The sequence below is a fragment of the Schistocerca gregaria genome, chromosome 7 (genome assembly GCF_023897955.1).
Source record: "Schistocerca gregaria isolate iqSchGreg1 chromosome 7, iqSchGreg1.2, whole genome shotgun sequence".
In the NCBI taxonomy this organism is placed as follows: domain Eukaryota; kingdom Metazoa; phylum Arthropoda; class Insecta; order Orthoptera; family Acrididae; genus Schistocerca; species Schistocerca gregaria.
The window spans coordinates 63,293,466-63,315,447 of record NC_064926.1 but is presented as its reverse complement, the minus strand read 5'-3'; the positions used below and the strand labels follow the sequence as shown (position 1 = coordinate 63,315,447).

The window sequence follows — 21,982 nt, the reverse complement described above, 5'->3', positions numbered from 1 at the left end:
GTGTTGTTGACATAACAAAACAATTGACGCCACACTGTCACCACAGTCAGTGTTTTTAATTTTTTTATTTTGCTCAGTTAACCACCGTCTGACCATCAGTAACAATTAACTACTACTTTTACGTGTAATTCTCGGCAGTCACGTGACTTGTCCAAAGCTGGGGAGTAGTATCCTGATCTGCAGTTGACCCGTTTGATGTGTCCTCTTTTTTCTTCCTTTGCCCTCCTTTTTGAAGCAGTTTGTCCTCCTTTTTAAACAATTGCATCTGGTCACCCTAATAAGAGCTGATGTTCGGTTTCGAATGTAGCGCAGACCCCACGTAGCTGGTGGAGGCTCCGTAATGGTGTGGGCTGAGACTGGACTGTTTCATCAGGTTCAATGTGAATCGACCATTGACTGAAAATCGTTTTGTTCGGCTCTTGGAGGCCAAGAGCGGCCATTCATGGACTTCGCGTCCCAAAACAACGAATGATTTGGCCACCCACATCGCCCAGCATGAATCCCATCGAACATTTGTGGGACACACTAGAGAGATCATTTCGTGCTCAAACTCCTGCACCGGCGATAGTTTCGCAATTATAGACGGCTATAGAGGCTCAATATGTGTTTCTGCAGGCGGCTTAGAACGCCATGTTGAGTCCATAACACATAGAGTTGCTGAACTTCGCCGGGCAAAAATAGGTCAGACACGGTATTAGGAGCTATCCAATGACTTTTCTCACCTCAGTGTCTTTTATGGACGCCAACCTACATAAAGAGGAATGATCACGTAATACAATAATAAAAATCAGAGCTCGTATGGAAAGATTTAAGCGTTGATTTTTCCCACAGGCTGTTCGAGAGTGGGACAGCTGAGAAAGAAACTTCCTGGCAGATTAAAACTGTGTGCTGGACCGAGACTCGAACTCGGGACCTTTGCCTTTCGCGGGCAAGTGCTCTACCGACTGAGCTACCCAAGCACGACTCACGTCCCGTTCTCACAGCTTTACTTCTGCCAGTACCTCGTCTCCTACCTTCCAAACTTTCCATTCTGGAAACATCCCCCAGGCTGTGGCTAAGCCATGTCTCCGCAATATCCTTTCTTTCAGGAGTGCTAGTTCTGCATGGTTCGCAGGAGAGCTTTTGTAAAGTTTGGAAGATAGCAGACGAGGTACTGGCAGAAGTAGAGCTGTGAGAACGGGTCGTGAGTCGTGCTTGGGTAGCTCAGTTGGTAGAGCACTTGCCCGCGAAAGGCAAAGGTCCCGAGTTAGAGTCTCGGTCCAGCGCACAGTTTTAATCTGCCAGGAAGTTTCATATCAGCGCACACTCTGCTGCAGAGTGAATATCTCATTCTGGAGTTGAGAAAGAGTCTGAAGGCGGTTCGATGAACCGTCTGCCAGAGACGTGAGTGCGAATTGCAGAGTAATCACTCAGACGTAGCCTACGTTCGTCCCACCACAAACCATGCGGTGGATTGCGGAGTACAAATGTGGCTTGGATGTACTTTGGAGTAGTGACCAAGTACTTTGTCCCTGGCAGACGAGGCTAGCAGGGAAGCAAGGTGTGTATTACGTTGCTGGAAGACCCGTTTACCACAGGCTTAAGAAATATCGTGCATTGAGAGATATTTTCTTCGTGCACCAATTCATAACCAGCTTTGTTTATAATGTCTTGCATACTGGTAAATTGTTCTAAATAATACCATAAGCTGTCCCTACAGCTGTCTCTGCCTCGTGATGACTGGGTATTGTGTGACGTCCTTCGGTTAGTTAGGTTTAAGTAGTTCTAAGTTCTAGGGCACTGATGACCGTAGATGTTAAATCCCATAGTGCTCAGAGCAATTTGAACCATTTCTTTTTTTTTTTGTCCCTAAAGCGTTGCGTTCCCGCAGCAGTCACTTCTGATTCCTGCCATACATACACACATCCTATGGAGCAACCTAACTGGCAACAGCGAAGGTGAGTAGTCACCAGCCAGGTCGCTGTACAGCCTAACAATTCCGGTCTATTCCTCCCGTCGGTGCTCTGCAGTTGTTACGGCTGCTGAGAGCGTTGGCTTGCCTCGCTTCCACGCAAGAGTACACACTGTTGCGGTAGGTGCGGGATTGCCTGCCCACTGATTTATGTGGCCGGTGAGCTGTTCCGCTGTATCGCGTCGGCCGGCCTTCACTCACCGCCATAGATCTTCCACTGTCGCATCGAGTTGCACGTTCTGCTGTGCGATTTCCACCACGGTCATTCAATAAAAGTTTCTACACAAAGGCACTAGAGCATTCCGTGTATTACACCGTTTCAAAAGCAGTGCACGAACGTAGATAATTCTTCTCTCTAAACCGGATTGAGAATTTTTTACCTTACGTTGCTTCTTGGACGAAATAAGGCTACGGAAATTTCACTGCGATAACAGCGTACGTTCAGTCTCGCACCAACGGAACGGCTGCTTTTTGGGACAGAAGATACGGACACGAGGGGTAGGTCAACTCGCGTACCTATCTCCATTAATTATTAAACAGTATCTACCTCCTGTTTCTTTCTCGCTCACAATTTGCGCCTTTGACTGGGACCTATCTCGTCACGTCGATGGCGCGGCTTGCCCTCGTACAAGCAAACTGACAATATACATGCGGCAGGTCCACTTCCGGAGGGAAGCTACTGATTGCGTACGTTTGCTTTGCCCCTGGGAGCGGAGGCTTGCTTTAAGCCGTCGGCACACGGACCGTCCATCTGAGCGTTGATTGCGCCGAGTTTCTGACGTCATACCGTGGAATAGCACATTCTGGAATCTTTCCGATCGTGCAGGGCAATATCTGGCATGTCAGATATTCTGAGCGTGCGTCGGAGCGTTGACCAATGAGATGGCACACCGCCACCTACGTCACACGCACGCCGTCTCCCTTCAGTACAGAGTTGTGAGGAGCAATGTTGGCGTTCATTTCAAGCCTATATGTATATTCGCCGTTTCTGAGCACCAGCAAATTGAGAATCACTGGAAAACCCGTCGTTAACTGTGTGATTCGTTCCAATAAAATAATGAGAAACATCATATTCGTGGCAAAAGAATTATTGTAACTTGCGTATTATGAGAGTAGCCTAATTGAAGGCTGCGACACACTGAAGATCCACCCAAAACGCATTGTTCTTGGTACCATTTGTTATAATTATATTGCAATTAGTAACATATCTAGGATTAAGGTTTTCAGCAAGGGCTATAAAAATAGCATACTATGATTTGATACAAGGGATGTGTTGTTGGTTCAGTGTTAATTTTAGTTTGTTTTATTTCTTTTGAATGTCGTTTGAAAATTATGTACTGCTATGGAATGTGATCACCAATAAAGTTAAAAAAATAAAAAGTGTAACGCGTAGCGCCCGAGTCCACTAATGTATTCGTAATTGTGGCGCTGGTTCGCGTACGAACATTATCAAGTTTTTTTCCCCCCAACATTCGCGTTTTTGTTAGGTTCTGATACGTTATTATTAGTTTAATATAAGTATATACTGTAATATTTGATGTTAGGTAAATATAAGTTCACCTTCTTTTGAGGGGTGACTTTGTTCGATTGACTTAATCTACTGGACAGCTTGCGCTACTTGTATAAAGATATTTTGCTCCTTTTTCTTTTACACATCGTAATTCACATGTTGTAAAGATTCTGCTGCTGGACAGCAACAGTGATCAAGTAAGACTGACCTTGGAGTTTTACTAAAATGTAGGAATGACGAAATAATGTTTGTCTTTTGCGGAGAAGTATTCCAAATTTGTACCGCACTATTTGTAATGGCACTTTTATAAGCCTGTGTCCTTATTGATTGGTCATGGTATTTTCCTTTTCGTGGACGATGGAGGAAATGTGCGTTTTAATGGAGCTAACGTGGGAATTTTTCGTTCGCCCGTTGAGTGACTTACGAACTAGAAACATCCCTCAACTGCCGCTGGAGTGCGTTGCGATCGCGTATACCACGTTGGGGCCCACGTACCGTCTGCACAAGTCGCATCGTTCCTGAGCGTTCAGCAGGACGTCGAACTTGGCACGCTCAACGTTAACGTTCGACAGCACGGTCCGTGTGCCGACGGCTTTACGCTCGTAATGCATTGGAAGACGCACCGCCGCCCCTTCCCGGGCTAGCCAGATTGCAATTTAAGTACACTCTGATTCAACAGTCCTCGTTTATCGCATGCGAGTCCTCGTGGAATTGATGACGAGAGTGTAGAAGGACCAAGGCACAGACGCTTCACTCATTTTTTTAATTAATTAATGTTGTCGATCATGACGGACAACACCGCATATGAATCATAGCGGCTAAGGCGCACAGTACTGTTACGTAACTGACGTTGGCAAAGACCATAAACATTCCGGTGCTGCTCGAATTCCGATCACAGAGGAGTCAAGGTAAACTGTGCGGCCAGTAGTCATCCGATGTGCAAAGAAAAATGTGCATCTGCGTTTCGTAAATATAAGATGAACAGATTGAAAACTGCCCCTACTGTAGCACAAAAAGGCGAATGTTTCATAGGCAGAGCAAGGATGTAAATGAAGGAAACTAACTTGTCGACTTACTGTCACCTTCAAAGACATTTAAATCAAAACACCTTCACATATTCACCTTTTTTACTTGGCATGGAGAGCTGCATCAAACCAGTCTCAGGACAGAAGACCACAACAAACAAACAACAATATTAGTACCTGTTTTATGTAATATAAGGCATCATATCAAGTAAAGAAACATGATACATGATGTCATGTCGTGCAATACGACACAACGTGTAATTAAAGATTAGCTGCATGCATCCCCACTCTGGGATACTTCTTATTATAGATGCACACCCACTCTGGGATACTTCCTACTGTGGATGCCATACCACTCTCTGTAAGAACGTAAATTTGTGTCTACTTTTAGACCCCTTACCATATCTGTACACGTGGTGGGTTTGGGGCAGAAAAGGAATCCTCGGGGAAAAAGTGTCAGCGTCCCACCAAGAACAAATCCATCCCCAGAAATTTTCTCTTCTTCCCGAGACTTTTTTTATTTTTACAGCTGTTACATGTATGCTCTTTAGCCATTTGTTATTATGTATTGTTTACTATGGCTGGGTTTTAGGCACAGGATCAGGAGTATAAGCCTATAGTTGCAAGATGCAAGTGTGCTGGGGAAGTGGGGTTATAAAAAAGCGCCAATATGCAAGATGTTTTGATTTTAATGCCTTTGGTGCTGCCAGATAAGTCGAAAAGCAAATTCCTTTCTTTTACATCCTTAACTCCGCTCAAGACAAAAATGGTTCAAACGGCTCTGGCCACTATGGGACTTAACAGTTGAGGTTATCTGTCCCCTAGAACTTAGAACTAATTAAACCTAACTAACCTAAGGACGTCACACACATCCATGCCCGAGACAGGATCCGAACCTGCGACCGTAGCGGTCGCGCAGTGCCAGACTGAAGCGCCTAGAACCGCTCGGTCACACCGGCTGGCCACTCAGGACATATTCGCATTTTTTCCTACTATGACAGGATCATATTTCATTCTAGCTCTCAACTGTCGGACGAAAAAAAAGGTTTTTCTTCTGCACGTAAAATCCGAATTAAGCTATATTTTTGATAATTATTTTTCAGTTTTATGGTAAGAATGCACTTTTTTATTAATTTGATTCACTTTAAAGCATTCTCGCCCATTCAAATCACGCAAGAAGGAATTTTACGTGCTACATTTAGGTCAACTTCAAACCATCGTATAACAACGGATAAAGGTTATTGGATAAAAAAATTTCGTTTTGACTTCATCCCTTTACCTACCCTGGTGCAAAGTTTGAACAGATTCGTGTAAGTTTAAAATATAAGTGATGCGTTTCAAATACTTTCCAGCTAAGTGGAATTTTTTGGATGTTTTTGCACGTAAAATCCACAAATGGTGCTATTAGCTGAGAATTCTGCTTCCGTGCTGTAATGATACAATTGAATGAAAGAGGTGGGGGAGGGGAGTTAACATTAGTACAAAGTGCGTGTGATCAAGAGCTGCCGCATTTGTGGCTGTTCACTCTCAGGCATAATGCTGGTATGTGCAACGTCGCTCTGCACGCAAAACGGCAAACAAAACTCATATTTTCTTTGGCGAAAAGTCCTATGTGTGAAACAGAAAGGCAAATACGCATTGCAGGTGACGTAATCCGTAAGTATTTAGCGAGAAACTTGTGGACTTACGTAGAGGCCATTTGCGTAGGTTCCAGGGGAGGCAGATGTGTAAATGGGATAAATATTGTTGACATAAACAAAGAGAAACGCACTCGGTAGCTATTTCGATTCTAACTCAACGACTGAAGTAATTATTCCTCGTCACGATTAAACATTGTGTGTAAAGTCATAAATTTGATCTTCAAGGAAAAGTGTAATGATACGCTAAATAAATAAGGCAAACAAATTAGAGGCTTCTGTTGTTACACGAAACAGAGGAAGTAAAAATCCAAAATACAAGAATAGTTTAGCTTTACACAACACTGAGGTACAGAGAGGAAAATACCGTCATTACGTCACTGTTTTTACGCGCAGACTCCTACAGCGACAATAACAGTGCAACGTAGTTTCCTAGCAACAGTTGTGCTACAGCTTGCACGTCACGTCACACCGTTCCGAAATGCCCCACCGTATTTAATTATTCGTCGCCTGACTACCCAATGCCATCCCCACATAAATGATGCTAAGCGTCTTCCAACCAAATTGCGTGCCTACGGAGTATCGTCTCAGTTGTGCGACTGGATTCGTGATTTCCTCTCAGGCAGGCCACAATTCGTAGTAAATGACGGAAAGGCATCGAGTAATACAGAAGTAATATCTGGCGTTCCCCTAGGAAGTGTTATGGGCCCTCTGCTGTTCCTGATCTACGTAAACGACATAGGGGACCATCTGAGCAGCCCTCTTCGATTGCTTGCAGATGATGCTGTCATTTACCGTCTTGTTATGTCATCAGATGATCAACACCAACTGTAAAATGATTTAGACAAGATAGTCTATGTGATGCAAAAGTGCCAGTTGACTCTAAATAATGAGAAGTGTCAGCTCATCCACATGAGTACTAAAAGAAATCCGCTAAATTTCGGTTACACGAAAAATCACACAAATCTAAAGGCTGTAAATCCAACCAAACACTTAGGGACAACAATTACGAATAACTTAAATTGCAATCATCACATAGGTAATGTTGTAAGTAAAGAAAACCAAAAACTGCAATTTACTGGTAGAACACTTAGTAAATGCAACGGGTCGACTAAAGAGGCTCCTTACACCACATTTGCCCAGCCTATCCTGGAGTATTGCTGTGCGGTGTGGGATCTGCACCATATGTGACTGACGGAGGACATGGAAAAAGTTCAAAGAAGGGCTTCTTACTGCTGTAATATTTTTCTAATTTTTCATTTCTCGTCTGTGTCAATCAAAATAAATTGATCAATAAATCACTCTAATTTTCCAGTTTCGGAAGAAACTTGAATTTGTTTGTAATTTAGCAAGTGTTTTGTGTTTTTCTTCAGCCTACAAATGATGTAGACCTCTGGGGGCGTTCTCCTTCTGCCTTTATCCAGTACCTAAACGGGGTAGGCGTGCTTCTACATCTACATGATTACTCTGCAGTTCACCATTATTAAGTGCGTGGCAGAGGAAGGATTCCTCGGAGCACCATCAAGCGGTTTCTCTAACAACGCGCGGGGAAAACGAGCACTCAAATCTTTCCGTACGAGCTCTGATTTTTCGCTATGTAAGTGGGAGCGAACAGAGTATTTTCGCATTCGGAGGAGAAAGCTGCTGATTGAAATTTCTCTAGAAGCTACTGGTGCAACGAAAAACGCCTTTGTTTTACTGACTGCCTTCCCAATTCGCGAATCATATCCATTACATACTCTCCCCTATTTTGCGATAGTACAAAACGTGCTGCTCTTCTTTGAACCTTTTCGATGTCCTCCGTCAGTCACATATGGTGCAGATCCCACACCGCACAGCAATACTCCAGGATAGGCTGGGCAAATGTGGTGTACGGAGCCTCTTTAGTCGACCTGTTGCATTTACTAAGTGTTCTACCAGTAAATTGCAGTTTTTGGTTTTCTTTACTTACAACACTATCTATGTGATGATTGCAATTTAAGTTATTCGTAATTGTTGTCCCTAAGTGTTTGGTTGGATTTACAGCCTTTAGGTTTGTGTGATTTTTCGTGTAACCGAAATTTAGCGGATTTCTATAAGTACTCATGTGGATGAGCTGACACTTCTCATTATTTAGAGTCAACTGGCACTTTTGCACCACATAGACTATCTTGTCTAAATCATTTTACAGTTGGTGTTGATCATCTGATGACTTAACAAGACGGTAAATGACAGCATCATCTGCAAGCAATCGAAGAGATGGTCCCCTATGTCGTTTACGTAGATCAGGAACAGCAGAGGGCCTATAACACTACCTAGGGGAACGCCAGATATTACTTCTGTATTACTCGATGCCTTTCCGTCAGTTACTACGAATTGTGGCCTGCCTGAGAGGAAATCACGAACCCAGTCGCACAACTGAGACGATACTCCGTAGGCACGCAATTTGGTTGGAAGACGCTTAGCATCATTAATGTGGGGATGGCAGGATGCCCTTCCTGTCGTTACCTCTTAACGGAATCTGTGTACTCACCGTGTCGGATAGCCGCGCGAGTTAAACCACCGCTTCCGGCACAGGGAGATGCGCCGGCTACAAATTGGATCCGCCCAGCGGATTAACGGCGAAGTGGGGCGTGCGGGTCAGACTGGATACGTGGTTTTGAGGCGGTTTCCCATATGCAACTAGGTAGATATCGGGACACATTTAGAAAACTTTCGTTCACTCTGACATGAATAACAGTACACACAGACAGTTGGAGTACACACATTCCATCCTTGTGGACGTTAACAACCATGGCCTCCCTGCGCCAATGCGGGACAAAGGAACGAGAAAAAGACGAAAAAAAGAAGGCGGAGTCTGTGTACACGGTATCCCGATTTGACGCCTTGTGACTTCTTCCTGTGGGGTTACGTTAACGACAACGTTTATCCACCAGCACTACCACATAACTCGGAAGAGTTGAAGAACCGGCTCCGTACTCCCATGACACTAGCGACGATGGACACGCTTGCTCGTGAATGGAAGGATTCCGACTAGCGATGTGATCTGTTCGTGTCGCTGGTGGAGCAAATGCGGAACATACGTAACTTGGGACACACGCTGACGATTCTCTCAAGTTCAGAGAAAATCGTCAGCGTGTGTCCCAAGTTTCCTAGTTATACGTCTTACTGCTAATAAGTATAGACGTTCGAAGTAAGTATATTCTTTTTGAAACACCCTTTATAAGATGTGATCAGTATGAATGTTAACTCCATAATCACATTAAGTCGTGCGGCTTTCTGAATGACTGTTCGCTGGTATGCAAAATTATTTTAATGTCTTTCGTAAAACTGCCGTTCGGTGGTTCAAAAATGGTTCAAATGGCTCTGAGCACTATGGGACTCAACTGCTGCGGTCATTAGTCCCCTAGAACTTATAACTACTTAATCCTAACTAATCTAAGGACATCACACACATCCATGCCCGAGGCAGGATTCGAACCTGCGACCGTAGCAGTCGCGCGGTTCCGGACTGAGCGCCTGAACCGCTAGACCGCCGCGGCCGGCCCGTTCGGTGGTGGTGGTGGTGGTGGTGGTGGTTGTTGTTGTTGTTGTTGTTGTTGTTGTTGTGGTCTTCAGTCCTGAGACTGGTTTGATGCAGCTCTCCATGCTACTCTATCTTGTGCAAGCTTCTTCATCTCCCAGTACTTACTGCAGCCTACATCCTTCTGAATCTGCTTAGTGAATTTATCTCTTGGTCTCCCTGTACGACTTTTACCCTCCACGCTGCCCTCCAATGCTAAATTTTTGATCCCTTGATGCTTCAGAACATGTCCTACCAACCGGTCCCTTCTTCTTGTCAAGTTGTGCCACAAACTCCTCCCCAATTCTATCCAATACCTCCTCATTAATTATATCTACCCATCTAATCTTCAGCATTTTTCTGTAGCACCACATTTAGAAAGCTTCTATTCTCTTCTTGTCCAAGCTATTTATCGTCCATGTTTCACTTCCATATATGGCTACACTCCATACAAATACTTTGAGAAATGACTTCCCGACACTTAATCTAAACTCGATGTTAACGAATTTCTCTTCTTCAGAAAGTCTTTCCTTGCCATAACCAGTCTAGATTTTATATCCTCTCTACCTTGTCCATCATCAGTTATTTTGCTCCCCAAATAGCAAAACTCCTTTACTACTTCCTAATCCACATCTGCATCTACATTCATACTCCGCAAGCCACCTGACGGTGTGTGGCGGAGGGTACCCTGAGTACCTCTATCGGTTCTCCCTTCTATTCCAGTCTCGTATTGTTCGTGGAAAGGAGGATTGTCGGTATGCTTCTGTGTGGGCTCTAATCTCTCTGATTTTATCCTGATGGTCTCTTCGCGAGATACACGTAGGAGGGAGCAATATACTGCTTGACTCTTCGGTGAAGGTATGTTCTCGAAACTTTAACAAAAGCCCGTACCGAGCTACTGAGCGTCTCTCCTGCAGAGTCTTCCACTGGAGTTTATCTATCATCTCCGTAACGCTTTCTTGATTACTAAATGATCCTGTAACGAAGCGCGCTGCTCTCCGTTGGATCTTCTCTATCTCTTCTATCAACCCTATCTGGTACGGATCCCACACTGCTGAGCGGTATTCAAGCAATAGGCGAACAAGCGTAATTCGCTCAGCATCACCCGACTTATTTCGACTACATTTCATTATCCTCGTTTTGCTTTTGTTGATGTTCATTTATATCCTCCTTTCAAGACACTGTCCATTCCATTCAGCTGCTCTTCCAAGTCCTTTGTTGTCTGTGACAGAATTACAATGTCATCGGGGAACCTCAAAGTTTTTGTTTCCTCTCTGTTGGGTAAGTGCTCCATATTGTAAAATGTGTGTTTCCTGCTGGTAGATATCGTGCGATGCGAACACTTTCCGTGCAAAACAAGTGAAGTTAGATATAGACGTAGGTTTCCGCGGCCATTGTCACATTCAATAAAATTGTACTAGGTTTGCTACCGCATTGTCAGTATGTAAAACTACAGACGTTTTCGGTCGCTTGCAACAGGGACTGAAACGTCGGTAGTCTTACATATTGACAATGCGGTAGCAAACCCATTAGAATTTTATTGAAAGTAGCTTTAGCTTTAGTGATAGATTGTGTTGATGTCAACTTATGTTTAACGGGAAAAATCTTGACGCTCAAAGTCTGAAGTTTTGCTCATTAAAGCGCTACAGACAGAATGTAAGAGTGTGATGGTAGAGGCGGCCTCATCAATTGCTCCCAAGAGGTGTACTCTACCTGCTGTGGCTACACAGCTACCAGCTACGCTGTTGGTGCCTTCAGCGGACTCGACAAAGCGGCTTATCGAGACGCCGGCCAAGTTTTCCCCTGCCAGAATCTGGCTATTAATAACGCCCCTTTAGTGCCCACTGCCCGCCTGGTCGCGCTGTGTATAATTTAGCCGTGGTACTTATCGAAGACTCGTGAGAAAAAGACCACACATATTAGCTTGATTTTTTTTTACAATATATAATATCGCCCACCCACGACAGCTTTTTCCGCAACTCATTTGTCCCCCATACTTAATCTGTGGCTCTGGTGCGTCACCTTCCGAAGTTAAGCTCCTCTACGTCGCTGCTAAAACTTGCAGAAATTTGTGAAAATATTTTACGAAAGCAGAAGCAAGTTGGCATCCCCGTGACCCGTCTTTGGATAGAGTTAACTTTTTCGTTTCAGAAGCTCAGTATCTGTTCTAAAAGTTGCAAGCATGATATTTTTATATGGGAGTGCAGGCCTTCTCGATGACATTTTTTTTGAAGAAATGTTGTCGCGTTTTCAGCATAGTCGAGGAGTCGTTTTGCCGCAAAGTTTCGGCGAGTTTGCTACTCTTCAGTCGAAATGTCGGTTTCATGTCCAGTGGGTTTCTTTACAGCTGCTGGACAGCAAACTCCGTGCCGACAGCCCGACGGGTGGGAAAAGGCCGAGCCTCGGGAAGGCATGTCGTAGCTATTGACTGGGAGCCCCCCGGCGGGGTGTAGGGGAGTGCGGGCGTCGAGCCCTGGTGCTGCCCGTCTGTCCCGCCAGCACCCACATCAGAGCGTTCCTCAGGCGTGCGTTGTGGTGTCGTCAAAAATAGTATTGGTTAAAAACAGTCTTGGAAAGCAATTTTAGTTTTTTTGTTTTTCAACTACGTTTCGCCTTATTTAGGCACCTTCAGATTGATCTTAATTTGGTATTTCTTAGAACGATCCTTTAGGCAGTGTAGCCAAAGGGCATCGTCGAATACACCAGGCCAACATCGCCTTCGTTAAAGTCAGTAAAAACTTTTCTGGATGGGCACGAGTGACTCCAAGGCCTGCATAACGCGTTCCCGTTCACAGGAGCGAGTAACAGAATAATATGGGGCTCAAGTAGTAAGCGTCCACCCAGAAAAGTTTTTACTTAGTTTTACGAAGGCGATGTTGGCCTGATGTATTCGACGATCCCCTTTGGCTGCACTAAAATTTCAACCAAGTCTGTTTTTAACCAATACTGTGAACCACTGGTTTGCTGTATGCCACACATGGATTGGAAGAACTTCATCAACAATTCGTCACGGAAAGGTCCGATGTGAGAGCGGCGGAGGGCATCTGGCGGAAGATGGGCGTGCTGTTGACAGCTGAAATACCGGAAGACTATTGGTGTTCCGTATGCACGAACGGGAGATGATGGGGTAACATGTACTTCCATTGATGTTGCATACAGAGAAGAATCTTTTGAGAAAGGCGAGCAATTGAACACTGAATGTATCTTGGCAGCACCTACTGAATGACCGTGTGCTCAGAGGAGCGTGGGAGGTGAAACAGGCGGGTCCCTCGAGAATGATGGTCCTGACTGGCTGGTGTAGTTAGCTGGTGCCCTGGACTAGACCAGCCAGCCAAGTGGCGCATAGGTGGGGCAGTGACCCAGCAGCGCCGTACAGTCTCAAGGAAAACCACTGTTGCTGTCCAGCGCATCTTAAAAAGCACCTGGAGTCACTTAATCCACTGTGAATGGCGAGCTGCCACTGTGGTTTCAAGTGGGGATTTATCTGCATGTAATATTCAAGCAGTCGGTTTCGTCAATTTGGATACGATTTGCTTTCTGTACCATTAACTAGCTCCCGGGCCACTGCAGGCTCATCAGGCGAAGGTATCACAGTGACATTATTATCTGGAGCATGTGGAGTTAGACGCTATGGTCGTGCTGCTGGCGGAAGTAACAGACGGTTAGGAACCAGTAATGAAAAGTATAACGGAATGAAAACATCGTTTGTTTTAAGATAGTTACGCTGCACTGCCTCGTGGTATCTTTGACCAGTCGAGAATATGATTCTGCTATCGAAATTCCAGAACATCAAGCAATGAAGAGGATATTATACGTGCACCGTGTAATGGTTCTTTATTTACGTGATCATTACGGCACTCCAACCCCATTTCTCGATGCCAGTAATATCGTACTACTTTTCTGCGAAGTAACAGACATACTTTTGTGACAATATTCATATTTGCCTTTATTAATGTATAGGTACTCCGATGTATTGATACATTACAGTGATATGGTTCTTGTGTGTGTTCATTTCTGTGAGACTGCCATAATCTTTGACTTACTTGTAACTGTTTTGGCGCGAATGCGCACGGAGTAGTCTTTGTTTCACTTTGCAGAAATTAAGTTGTTATTTCGCTTTGTAAAAGAACAGTCAAGTCTTGTGCTTGGTTAAAGTGGAAATTAAATATATGAAGATTCATACAAAACTCTTTTCTTGATGATGTGACAATTAAGAAGAAGTATATGTGAATTTACAAGAAGTTTAATAAAAATGTGGATCGTGAATTATTTCTACCATACCATTGTTCTAATCTGGGCTTGTTTGATCATTAAAAATTTCCTGAAAAACGCATTTGTTAGGTCTTCAAATATTGCTAAAACACAGATCTGGACCTTCTAGCAGTCAAAGTGGAATAACCCTAGAATCAACAAGATGAGCCATAACAACTTCGACGTAATCTACGTGGGAATCCATTCAAGATAAGTGCCAAAATTAATTACTTTTCTATAGTGACTTCGTTATTTCCATTATGACGATACCATCCACAGTCAATAACTTTGTTGTTGCCCGATAAAGCGAACATATGCTGCATGAGCAACATTATTAATCTAATTTATAACCTGCTTTGCAAGTGGTGGTATTGTTAGAACCGGGACAAATCATTGACACGAACTGAGACTGATATGACCTGGTCATTGACTCGTTGAAGCAATGTTGCTGTTGGGTACTTGCTCAATATTGTAAAATGTGAAACTTCCTGGCAGATTAAAACTGTGTGCCCGACTGAGACTCGAACTCGGGACCTTTGCCTTTCGCGGGCAAGTGCTCTACCATCTGAGCTACCGAAGCACGACTCACGCCCGGTACTCACAGCTTTACTTCTGCCAGTATCCGTCTCCTACCTTCCCGAGTTCGAGTCTCAGCCGGGCACACAGTTTTAATCTGCCAGGAAGTTTCATATCAGCGCACACTCGGCTGCAGAGTGAAAATCTCATTATTGTAAAATGTGTTTCCTGCTGGTAGATATCGTGGGATGGGAACAGATTCCGTGCAAAACGAGTAACGTTATATATAGACGTAGGCTTCCACGGCCATTGTCACATTCAATAAAATTTTACTGGGTTTGTGACCTCATTGTCAGTAGGTAGAACTACAGGCGTTTCGGCTCTCCTGCCTGCCGAGCGGCGATTCTACCTGCCGGGCGGAGATGGGACGGAGAGATTACAGGACCTTTCCTTGACCTTTTCTGGGTGCGAATTTCACTGGGTGCGAGTTTCAGGACACCTTGAAGAACATTCTGGAAAATGTGAACGAACGATTTGGCCACCCGGATGGCCCGACGTGGGACATAAGCGAGAGGTCAAGTCGTGCTCAAAAGCGTGCTCCGGCAACACTTTTGCATTTATGGAGGGCTCTGGAGGCAGCAGGGCTCAGCATTTCAGTACGGGAACTTCCAACGACTTGTTGAAACTACGCCACGCCGAGTTGCTGCCGTGCGCCGGGTGAAAGGAGGTCCGATTAGGTATTAGGAGATATCTCGTGACTTTTGACACATCATTGTAAAAGCCCTAGCGCGAGACGTGAGACTGCTTTTCGCGACTGAACTACGGACTGTGCGACTAATGCGGACACGCTCTACCGGGCGCAGAGCGCATTCCGCTGGCGCACGCTCGGCCGAGCGCAAAATGATGGTCCAGGAGCGATCTCGGCGCGAGATGTCCGCGAGGCGGACGCGGGCGCTCCTGTACACGAGTTGCGCACCTGTCAATCCGAAGGCTTCGAGAGCGACAAACGTGACGCGTTGCCGAGGTGCCGGACTGCACGCTCCACCGGGCACGGAATGTTGGCCAACCTCTCCACGCGGACGACTTTCGCACCTGTGTCCCAGGCCGTCGCTCGTGCGTGAAATGTCATGCGGAAAAAGCCAAACAAACAGCGAGCGAGCGCGGAAAGTTTGGTACGCCGTGCCACGGGAACTACTTGGAATGGAGCATTGTCTGGAAAACTTGTTGTAGCACATACAGAACAAAATCTGATTATAGTGGAAAATACAGGGTGTCCGAAAAGTCTTCCCCTGATTACATAAATTGATAGGCTAGAAGTAAGGTACAAATATGAAACTGGTGTCTAATTGTTTACAAACTATCAAAGTTTTTTTCGCACATCAGTAAACTTCCACATGAGCACCCTTGGTAGCACGTAGCACATCTAGACGATATTCAGTTTCCGTGCACACATTAGCCAACATCACTGGAGGGATCGGTTCAACGGCTGTGGTTATCCGTTGTCGCAGGGTTTCAAGATCTGGTACACGTGTTCGGTAGACCTCGCCCTTAACATAATACCTTAAAAAGAAGTCTAATGGGGTTATGTCAGGAGAGCGTGGAGGCCAAACCGTTGGCCCATCACGACCAATCCATCGCCCAGGAAAGGTCATATCGAGATAGGCACGGACGACCAAACCCCAATGAGGCGGTGCACCGTCTTGCTGAAACAAGACACCGGGGTGATACTGAAGCAGCTGACGAACAGCATACAGTTGCAACATGTCCAGATGCACCGTAGATGTGATGGTAGCCTCAGCGAAGAAGAATGGCCCGATAATTCGTACGTGAAATAGCGCGCACCAAACATTCATCTTTGGACTGCCTCTGGTGCACTCCATGACCTCGCCAGGGGATTGTGAACCCCAAATGCGCACATTATGGCGATTCACTACTCCACTGATAAAAAAGGTCGCTTCGTCGGAAAAGGCAATTCGTCTGATATAACCGTCATCGTCCTCAATACGTGATAGCATTTCGACCGCAAAGTCATATCGACGTCTACTGTCATTGGGCAACAAGGCCTGAACGATTTGCACTTTGTATGCACGAAACAATAAACGTTTGTGTAAAATGTCATGGAGAGAGCTTTTTGGCATCTGTAATTCACGTGAGGTCCTGCGCACTGATTTCTTCGGAAGACTGCCTTACGGCTTCCACCCTGTCTGCTGAGGTTCTCGGTCGACCAGACCTCATAAGGTCAGCAACCGATCCTCTGTTCTTGAACTTCTCGTACCAGGCTGTAATGCTCTTGACATGCGGTGGATTCCTTCCAAATGTTGTCTGGAAGTGTCTCTGCACTGTGGTTGGTGATCGTGTCTCATGGTACCACAGGACACACTGTGCCTCCTCTTGATTGGTAACATGGCTTCTTGGGCACTGCACCTCATCCACTACTTACTTACTGCGAACCTAAAACAGAAAAAAACTTTGATAGTTGTAAACAATTCGACAGAAGTTTCATATTTGTATCTTACTTCTAGCCTGAGTTACCAATTTATGTAATCAGGGAAAGTCTTTGTCATTTTCCTCCCCAATCACATGATATCCTCTGCTGGATCAAGGCTGCTTCTAGATTCTTCTGTACCTAACTATAGGCACCAATATTGTTCCACCACGTTTTATGATATCATGAACCCCCTTCTGTAAGGTTTTCGCCTGTCTTTTTATTTACGGAAATCGGGCGAAGAAATTTACTTCGAAAAGCTCTTATCCATTCCCTTGGCTGCATGTTCAGTCTCAGTGTCAGCTTGGCCCTAATTAAGGCTTCCAATCCACACTCTTCCCCTGACCGCCGGCAGGAGTGGCCGTGCGGTTCTAGGCGCTATAGTCTGGAACCGAGCGACCGCTACGGCCGCAGGTTCGGATCCTCCCTCGGGCATGGATGTGTGTGCTGTCCTTAGGTTAGTTAGGTTTAAGTAGTTCTAAGTTCTAGGCGACTGATGACCTCAGAAGATAAGTCGCATAGTGCTCAGAGCCATTTGAACCATTTTTTTTTCCATGATCTATTTCCTTATTTTGCTACCTCTTTTAGACAAAAAAGACTGGGAGCGAACGGTTATTTGCAACTTGTGCAACAAACCTGACTGCAGTGATAACAATCGGTGAACATGGAACGAAGTCGCAGCTGAGAAGGAAATGAAATAGGCTGTGTCCTCTCCCTTAAGTTATTTAAACTGTACACTCAGCAATCAATAAAGAAAACCACGGAAAATTCGGAAAGGGTATCAATGTTATAAAGAAATACTGTTTTCAATCTATAAAAAAATGTGCAAACATTATGTATCCGCATTTTTGAATGACCACAAAAGATGCTTTGTAAATAAAAACAAATACGTGTCTGATGTAAAATACTCTTTAATTAACTGTGCAGTAATCTTAAGTTTGAAAAATAAATAATATGGGGAATTACGGCTCTAATCAATATGGGACTTAACATTTGAGGTCATCAGTCCCCTCGAACTTAGAACTACTTAAACCTAACTAAGGACGTCACACACATCCATGCCCGAGGCAGGATTCGAACCTGCGTCCGTCGCGGTCGCGCGGTTCCTGACTGAAACGCCTAGAACCTCTTGGCATATGAGACTCCAGAAGCAATAGATGAAGTCTGTTATTCGGGCAGCAACCGACAATGGACGAAGTGAGGAAGGCAGAAAATGCAGACTGATAGTAGCAAGAAAAGCTTGCCTGAAGAAAAGAAATTTACTAACGTGGATTATCCGTTTTAGATCGAGTAACTTATTAAGTTGTACTGAATCGAAGTGGACAAAAAGCTATTTGCGGCACATCTTGACTAGAAGCAGCAGTCTCTTGCTAAGATACATCCTGCGGCATGAAGGAGGGAAGTGACTAAGTGCACAGCGGATTATACGTGTGCACCACCCTGGAACCAATCGCAGCGCAAACTGTGCCTGCACCTTGCGTGTGTACACAGCACCTACATTGTGACGTCACTAGAGGCAGTGCGAGGCCCACGAGAAAGACAGGCCGCGGCGTGTACGTCACGAAGGTAAGCCTGAGCTCAATTCAGCAGACAGAATGCGTTTCCAAACCTGTTACCTTGCAACGGGGCATGTACACACTAATGAGAATTGCATCTTCTACTGTAATCTGCTATTATGAAGTATTACTGATTACTAGTCGGACAACAAAATTTAAGCCGGCCGCTGTGCCGGGGCGGTTCTCGGCGTTTGTCTGGAACCGCGCGACCGCTACGGTCACAGGTTCGAATCCTGCCTCGGGCATGGATGTGTGTGATGGCCTTAGGTTAGTTAGGTTTAAGTAGGTCTAAGTTCTAGGGGAGTGATGACCTCACATCTTAAGTCCCATAGCGCTCAGAGTCATTTGAACCATTTTGAACAAAATTTGAGATCAATTCTCGACATAAATAACACCTTGTTTATAGCATTTAATTCTCTTCTGCGAAAAAGTCCTCTTTTCATACAAGATGTGGTGCCTTATGCAACTGATAATCATTCTGGCTTGATTTTAATTTTGTTGTACTCCAGTACAGTAGTAAGAAATTATTTGTAGGTCTGTGGACTTCCTAGCATTGTAGGACTAATAACAGTAAGATTCCATAATATTGGAATCCAGTAGATGCAATTCCCGTTTGTACATACACATCCACTTACTAGTTAACAGGTGCAGAAACGCATTTCACCTGCTGAGTTCAGCCAGCGAGCTGGGCCTACCTTAGTGACGAACGCATCGCGTCCTGTCTTTCTCGCAGGCTTCGAGGCTGTGTCTAGCCTATGATAAATACAGGCCTGAGCGCAGACGGGCGTTACGAATGTGTCGTCAACAGATGATATCTACTGCCACCGAGCAGATCCCAGACAGATCTGTTGACCTGCTGACAGCTAGTTCATAAGTTCGGCAGAAGTGTGCTACTTCTTGGAAGAAAATATCTCAACATTCTGTTGGTGACATTTGAAAGCAGTGCCGCATTTGGTTTTAGAATATATTTTAGGCTACTTTTTCGGTTAATAATTGGAGTTAGTATTTGTTTTAGTTAGGTAATGCACAAACATTGTAGTGAAATTTGCTTTTTTTTTTAATGAAAGTGCTTCAGATGTTTTCACATGTAGCATATTATGTCTGCTTTTATTTATTTTGCGACTGGTTAATGTACAATGCAAGCTTTTATGCACTATTTCATTACTAAAAAAAACTAGTTCCCGGTTAACGTAGTTCGTATATTGCATTTCATAGCATGTTTAAAATCGACGTTTTCATTTTACAAGCACTGTATCAGAATACTAGCTGTACCCGGCCAAGCTCTACTGTGGCTCTGTGTCTGCTTAGATGGAAAGGAAAGAACAGAGAAAGCACTCGTTTCTAATATGCATGGGAATCGGATGTACGTCGTAATCTCTTTCTCTCTCAGGTCTCTGTTATTTCATGATGTTCATCTCCTGATGTTTCATACACCTATTACTTGTTTCAGGGGCCCTGGTAGAGAGGATCTACAGGACGGGAGCTTCTGTAGCATCGGCTGTAGGTAAATATATTCAAAATAGTACTGCCAACATAATTATCAATATTTTATCGACCTTTAGGAAGAGACTCTAATTTGTATGAGTTTTCTGGTGTAGACATGCCCGTAAACCCATTCCTGAGAATTCGTAACTAATCGATCTGGACCTGATAACCTTTTGGTGTTCTTTTGATTCAGTAATAATTATACTCATCACATATTGCTCCTAAAATAATGCATTGTTAGTGAAAAATGACCTAATGAAGTAAAGCTAAGAAGAAATGCGATTTTCTTCGAATATAACAACTATTCCATTTATGATCGCATATATTACCACGGCGAACTATACGGATGAAATATTTTATTGCTCAATTATTGTGGTAATGTAGACATATATGTCAACCACATTGCTGTTTACACAGTATACGTAATAATAAAAAGTGCTTGAAGCGGATAGTGAGTGATACATTATTTCATTTCTCGAATAACATGATAACGTAAGAAGTTATTATTTCACGGATAACGGACACAGTACCCAAAACGAGAATGGTAGCAGTGTAACTCTGCAAAGATGCCTGAACTCGTATGAAAGCACAAAATGTCTTATTGCTAAGCAAAATAGAAAACACAGGATTATTTTACTTCCTCAGTTAACCGGGTGCCCAGCCATGGTTCTCATTTACCTTCATTGTGCATATGGTTAAATTATGGTGCTGAGCCTTTCGTATGTTCCATCTTTACTGTCACTACTGGTAAGTGCTTACCGAGAATTTAGACACCACGAAGGTGAGAGGTAGAACGTTCTTGAACTTAAAGTGATGTAACTCTGTTCAAGTAACTGAGCCATTACTACGTACACTACGATTACCGTGGGCACATCGGTAACTGCACACCATTGTAAGAACCAGTGGGGAGTCAGTCTCTCTAACCGTCCTGGATTATGTTGGCCACCGCCCACAGCGAGATGACGTGATGACTGGTGGCACTGAGGGTTCGTGACGTAGCAAGGAAAGTACAGTATGACCCAAAAGTCCGTTAGCATTGGAAAATTGCAGGTAGAGAGGTAAAAATTGACACACGCATTTCAAATAAGATAGGGTTTTATTAAAACCAAGAAAGTGCAAAAAAGACCAAAGATGGCGCTTCATATTATATAAAAGCAATAATTAGCAGAACGGTTGATTTTTAATAAAGACGATGTCCTTTATAACAAATGCTCAGAATGTCAGCCGTCGTTCATCAGCAATACCTGTAGTCGTGGGATAATGTTATGAACAGCAGCACAGCATATCAGTAGGTATGGTGAAAAGTTGCCGTCACATGTCGTCTTTTAGCATCCATAATGGTGTTGGACGTTCACAGTAGACCTGAGACTCCACGTAACCCTACAATCAATAATCACACGGATTGAGGTCAGGGGACATGTAAGGCCATGCATGACGAAAGCGCAGCAGGCGATTCTCACCAAATGATGTGCGCACGAGATCATCCACATGTGTAGCAATGTTGGGTCGAGTGCCATCCTGCCTGTATTTTCCAGCAGGTTTTGGTCAGCCAGGCTAGGGATGATCTGGCTCCCGTTTTTTTTTCTTTATTGTGATTTCATTCCCCTTCCCATATGGGCAGGGGAGGGCTGTCAGCGGCACAATACGCCGCTCTTCAGCCGAGTGACATAACAACTTAAAATAAGAAGAAAATGTTACATACATAGGGTGAGAAAGGGAACTTAAAACAGAATAATGGGAGAAAATGGAGGTAAAAAATGGACTAACACGGAGACGTTCATGGAGGACAGTTCAGTCTCCAGAAAGTTTTTTTTAAAAAAAAAAAACAGTTGGCGAGTCTTCAAAACTCAGAGAAGACACTGAACGTACATGCACACGTTAAAAGTCGGTCACAGTAGTAAAAACACTCAGGAACAACACACTTAAAACCCACTTGGAGCACACACGATTAAGAATAAAACTGCCAGGCGGGACCTGGCGAGGGAAAGAGCAGAGAGGATGGTAAAGGAGGGGAGAGCATGGGGC

General features: G+C 44.3%; 1 protein-coding gene across 11 annotated transcripts in view; it reads left to right on the top strand.

Moving 5' to 3' along the window:
• The window catches only part of LOC126282073 (uncharacterized), a 431,343-nt gene that overhangs the window by 70,954 nt on the left and 338,407 nt on the right, over nt 1-21,982 (top strand). For 7 of the 11 annotated variants that reach the window (XM_049981527.1, XM_049981528.1, XM_049981529.1 and 4 more), the window contains exon 2: nt 19,923-19,976. The gene's annotated coding sequence lies outside the window, so the exon portion shown is untranslated. The remainder of the gene's footprint in view (nt 1-19,922; nt 19,977-21,982) is intronic. The other 4 variants (XM_049981521.1, XM_049981522.1, XM_049981526.1 and 1 more) reach the window with 1 other exon arrangement.